The following is a 5,532-nucleotide window of genomic DNA, read 5'->3' on the forward strand; positions in this document are numbered from 1 at the left end:
AAATATAGCACAGGCTGTAATTCCTGAAATGGTCCAAACAAGCAAACAAAAGATCTGTTAGAAAATTTGAGGACAGAATAAATATTGCCATTTCCTTCTGCACCAGAAGAGCTACAAGAACCTCCATATGCTTTGAAAGATTTGTTTTCTGTCAACCTGTTTGGCTAGTCTATGATATTGCTGAAGCCAATTGTATAATAGACATTAGTGCATTTAGAGCAAACAGATATTATCTGGATTTAAAAATGGAAACACACACCCCACACCCCCCCCCCAAAAAAAACAAGCCATGAGCTATTTATACGACACGCTGATATACCCTTATCTCTCAATGGTCTTATATCTAAAGAATGATGAACGACAGGGAATGAGATGTCATGAAAGTTTTAGTGAAATGGACATATGGCTACAAAATCTTTTACTGAAAATGGCCTTGCTGCTTTAAGGATGGTCACCGATATTCCATTACAAGTTGAGTGTGAGTGTATGTAAAAAGATAAGGACACTATCTACATTTACCTACTCTGATCCCAGTTGGCTGCAAAAAGCAGAAGAATCTTCCTGCCGCAGTGGTCACGATTTTCCAGTACTCCTGGGAACCCATCTGTCAGAGCCCGTTTGATTCCTGGATCATCAGCCTTGAAGTTTTTGAACATATCCAGATTTAATTGGCGGTACTGGAAGTACTGAGCCAGCAGTCTGAAGGCCTCAGTTTGGTGAAACTTTCTGGCTCGGAGAAATCTCAAGATGAAGGCATCATCTGTACGTAAAAACCCAATGTCAGGCCTTGTGATGATCATGTCCCTGACTTGCTGGATATCCTGATGCAAAATGTCTGGGTTTTCATTCAGCTCCAGGCGGGCTTTCTCTATAGTCTCTGGACTAAGTCCAGCTTGTAAGTGGGTCATCTCTGCAAAAACCTCTTTTCCAAATCCTTAACTTCAGATATTTTAGTAGAAGTGCTGATCCCATTCAATTGATGGTCTGCTATGAGCGTGAGCCATTCAGATACGTTTTGCTATCAAGCTGATATTTAACAATGAAAGCAAAGGACTTTTCTTATTCTGGCAGAAAGAGTAACAGGCAGTTCACATGTAGTATAATCCATCCAAAGGAAAGTGTTGTTTATTCCATCACTTACTAAAAGAAAAATGAAATACATAAAAGAAGGATTAAATATGTATATAAAGCTTACAGGAATGCATTCCTGAATTTATATAGCCATAAAATTTCTTTGTGCGCTTCATATGCATGAAGATACTAGTGAAATCATTTCAGAATGAGTGTATTTTAGGCAGTCACTAGTATCTTGAATGCATATATTCAGGCTTTCATAAAGGCAATCTGATTAATTGACAATTCATACTAAGTTGTATCAACTTACTACTAGAATACACTTTGCAAAGCTGTCTTACAGAAATGTGGGAGTTCCAGCATCCCATAACTTCAAGCCCATGATGACAAAAGCAAAAATAATAGCAATTTTTTCCGACCCCTAACAGAAGCAACATTGAAGTTTCATAATCATGCAGATTTACCCTTACCATAGTAAGCAGAACAATAGTTTTATTTGGTTTTATCACATGTACTATCAGCTTGTAGCTTTCTTCAAATTAGACCTTAAGCTGACTGTAAAACTGATTTTTACAAAACCCAAAACTCCAGCAATATTAGGGATAATTTCTGCTCGGTAGAACCTTTCTGAAACTATTTCCCATTGAGACTAAATACAACTTCATGGAAAACTTCCCATGAATAAAGTGTTTGCTGTATCTACTCTGGCAGGGTTGGTATTTCAGTTGAAAAGAGATGTATTTTATTCCAAATTTTTTTTCTTTTTCAGTATATTGTATCCATCCTGAATACCTAGTTCTGAATTTCATTTTCATTTCTGTACTTTACCAAGAATTTGTTTTTACAAGTGTTAGAAGAAAAGCTGCTTAATCTGTTATGTATGAGCAAAATGGTTCAGTGAATGAATCTCTTACATTTCAGTGACATAATTAGCAAGAGGCTGTCATCGAAGTCTGTGTAGCTACACTTGTGTGAAATAAGATCAAGGTCTGTTCAAATGTGATATGTGTGTGAAGAAAGATCAAGATTCATACAATTTTTCAGCCATCACAGAAACAGACAAGCAAAAGAAACTCCTCCACCACTTAACTGATCTCTCTTTCTAATTTCTGAAAAAAAGAAAAATTGGTTTTAAAAATTAAAAAGGAATCCCTCAGTGAAAGCCATACTTTTTGTATTTGAAGAAAGCTGTTTACAAAGTTATGAATTATTTATAGCAAAACAACCATTTCACTCAGCTACTTCCCTGGGTACAGCATTCTCAGATCAAACAAAGGGGAAAGCAGCAGCCAAAGCATTTCTCAGTCCAGGACTTGCTCAAAGTTACGTTGCAGCACCTGGAAGTCAAGCAGCATAAGGGATGCCTGAGTTCTCTGCTTTGTGACTTTGCATGTTATTGATAAAAACTACATTTTAGATGCCACAGCTGCAGCCCCAGGATGAGGTCCCAAAATTTGCATACAGAGTTGCTGCATTTGCTTAAAGGACATTTGTGGCATGAGATAAGCTTTTCATTTATCAGCAATACAAATTTGACTTTTCAGTGGGTGACACAAAGAAGAGTTTATTAAGCAGCCTCTGTATTCACTGTGGAGCTGAAGTTGAAAAGAGGTATCTGCAGGACAGAGTATCTGGTGATTGATCAGCCTGGGAAAACTTGAGGAAAGGCAGAGCTAGAAGGAAAGAAGGCTTTGACAAGGCACTACACAGTGCAAATGACTCGAGAAAAACAAATCCACAAGTTTTGAGGGGTAATCTATGAGTGCAGACTACTCCTTTCTTTAAGAAATGAGAGCTTTATTAAAGGCAGATTGCCCATATAAAAATAAAGGAAGAGTTATTTGCTTTGCTCTTGCTTTTATTAGAACGAATTAGAATAATTCCCATAGTGTAAACTGAATTTCACCAATGTAAAATTGAGGTAGGCCATAGGGAAACCAGGCCAATATTTTGTGCCTAAGACCACAAATTAATGGTGACATTAGCATTTTCTTGCATAAATCATGGTTCTACTTATGACTGCCTCCATGAGCTAGTTAGGGGAGCTAGGTGCATTTAAGTATGACACTGTCATTGGGGAAGTGTGGTGCAATGATTAACTCCTTCCTAGTTTTAACAGCAAGTAGTAGAGTAAGGAGGCTGCTTGTGCTCAAGGGTTCTCAGAAGGGGGTGGAAGCAAGGAGCTGATCTGGGGTCTGCATTAGCTCTGGGTTTGGAGCCAGTATGAATTAGAACCCCTTTAGCACTCCTCTGGCTTAGAATCACAAAATCATAGAATTACTGGATGGTTTGGATTGGAAGGGACCTTTAAAGATCCTCTGGTCCAACCTCGTTGTCATAAGCATGGACATCTTTTGCTGGATCAGGTTGTTCAAAGCCCTGTTCCATCTGGCCTTGTACATTTCCAATGATGGAGCATTCACAAAGTCTCTGGGCAAGCTGCTCCATAGCATCACCACCCCCATCATAAAATAATTTCTTCTTTCAATATGTCCTCTTTCAGTTTAAAGATGTTAGGCCTTGTTCTATTACTACAGGCCCTAACAAAAAGCCTCTAACCAACTTTCTTATAAGCCCCCTTTGGGTACTGGAAAGTCACTGTAAGATCTCCCTGGAGCTTTCCCTTCTCTGGGCTGAACACCCCAACTCTCTCAGTTTGTCTTCATAGGAGCAGTTCTCCAGCCCTATGATCATTTTTGTGGTCCTTCTCTGGACCTGTTCTAAAATGTCTGAAGACTAGTGACAGATAACTGCCACACACAGACTTGCAATCCCCAGTGGGTTCACCCATTTCCTAGTAGTTTATGGCAGTAAAACTGACCCTTCCTCTGCTCCTTTTCTGATCTCCACCTCCACTAAGATGTTTCTTTGGAAATAAGGCAAATTCTTGAAAGGTCACCTACAGTTTGCTCCAGAAAAAAAAAATAGTTTAGACCAAGGAGATAAGGTCTGGCCCTTCCTATAGATCCCCAAGCACTTAATGTCAAAAATTATGCGACATATTTTCATTAAATTTTCCTACTGTTTTTAACTTATTCAAATACCCAGGATTAAGCCAAGGTGAGGGAGATGTTTTTCTGTCAGATGTTGTTGCCAAAAAGCAACTTGCAAACACTCAGTCTAACAAAAAATACCTTTTTTAATGCATTTCAGAGTTTTCTGAGAGCAAGCTGAGCTATAACCATGGATTACAGTTATCTATAGATTATCCTGACTATCAGCTGGAACAAACTGCACTGAAATGGTTTATTGGTGTGAAGCTATATATTGTAAAATAATCCAAAATATGTATGAACAATTTTGTTGCTATCTGAATCATAGCACAAATCATTATGTTAGCAATCCACTCCAGCACCATTGCCTTCAAGGAGTCTGATATACATCAGTAGATGATTTAGTACTCCCAATGCTAACCTTGACAATAAATTTAATGCTCCATAGCTACCCAGTTTAATTGTCACTGCACTTTCTCAAATGGTACTGATTTATTCTGATTCCCAAGGTACACCAGAAGCACAGGCTCCATTTTCACCCCCTCCCACACATGGCAATTTCTCCTTCTCTTCTGGTGTTGTGTACAGCTCTGATTCATCTGCCAATTTTTCAGATGTTTACATCCTTGTTCAGTTTGGTTCAGGGTTATTTTTAATTCCAAATGAAGGTGTTGGCCTTTTTTCCCTATCTTGAATATTATTGCTGCATGTTGGCACACTAGATTGTTTGTTATAGTCTCAACAGTTGTTTTTCTGTCTTGTGAGTCTTTGTTCCCAAAGGACTATTTGCTCTCTTTATGTCTTTTCACAACCACTTACAATAAATAATCCCTCCAAAAGAACAAAACCCAGCTTTATACAAGAAAAAATAATTTACAGAGGTCTGAAACATGACATACTAATACCAAAAAAAGAGGGAAATTTCCACAAAAATTGTGGTGTTATGTACCATTTTGGATTATTCATTTTAAGTCTCAAGAAGAGAATGACAAGGGACAGAGAGTGGCTTCAGGATGAGTAAGTTACTGATAGTGGGATATAGTTTTCAGAAAAGTAGCTTATATTTTTGCATTACCCTCAAAATACAAAAAAATTAATAAAATAAGGTATATAGTAATACTTACTATGCAAACTGAAATGAAAATAAGATATTACAGAAGTATATATATACAGCACTTTCCATTCAAAGAACTTAATATGCTTTACTGCTTTCTCTTCAATGACAGCTTCTGGATCAGCATTCGATCCCTATTTGCTCTACATCCCCTGGAAAACTGGCCAAAACCTGCTCTCAGTAATGACGGAAATTGTCTGGATCACTTTGTTCCTGGCCAGTTAGCTGTCCCTGCAACACCACTTGACTCTGAGCACTTCATGGCCATTTGGCCCTTCCACATCCAATTCTGTTCCAGAAAGGTTTCAGTCGTTCTTTCTACCAAGTGTTTTCCATTCAGACCAAAGCCAT

At 38.1% G+C, this 5,532-nt stretch overlaps 1 pseudogene; it reads right to left on the minus strand.

Moving 5' to 3' along the window:
- Window positions 1-515: 515 nt before the first annotated feature.
- LOC103799826 lies at window positions 516-908 on the minus strand (annotated as a pseudogene).
- Window positions 909-5,532: the final 4,624 nt, after the last annotated feature.

The sequence above is a fragment of the Acanthisitta chloris genome, unplaced genomic scaffold, assembly GCF_000695815.1.
Source record: "Acanthisitta chloris isolate BGI_N310 unplaced genomic scaffold, ASM69581v1 scaffold10093, whole genome shotgun sequence".
Lineage (NCBI taxonomy): Eukaryota > Metazoa > Chordata > Aves > Passeriformes > Acanthisittidae > Acanthisitta > Acanthisitta chloris.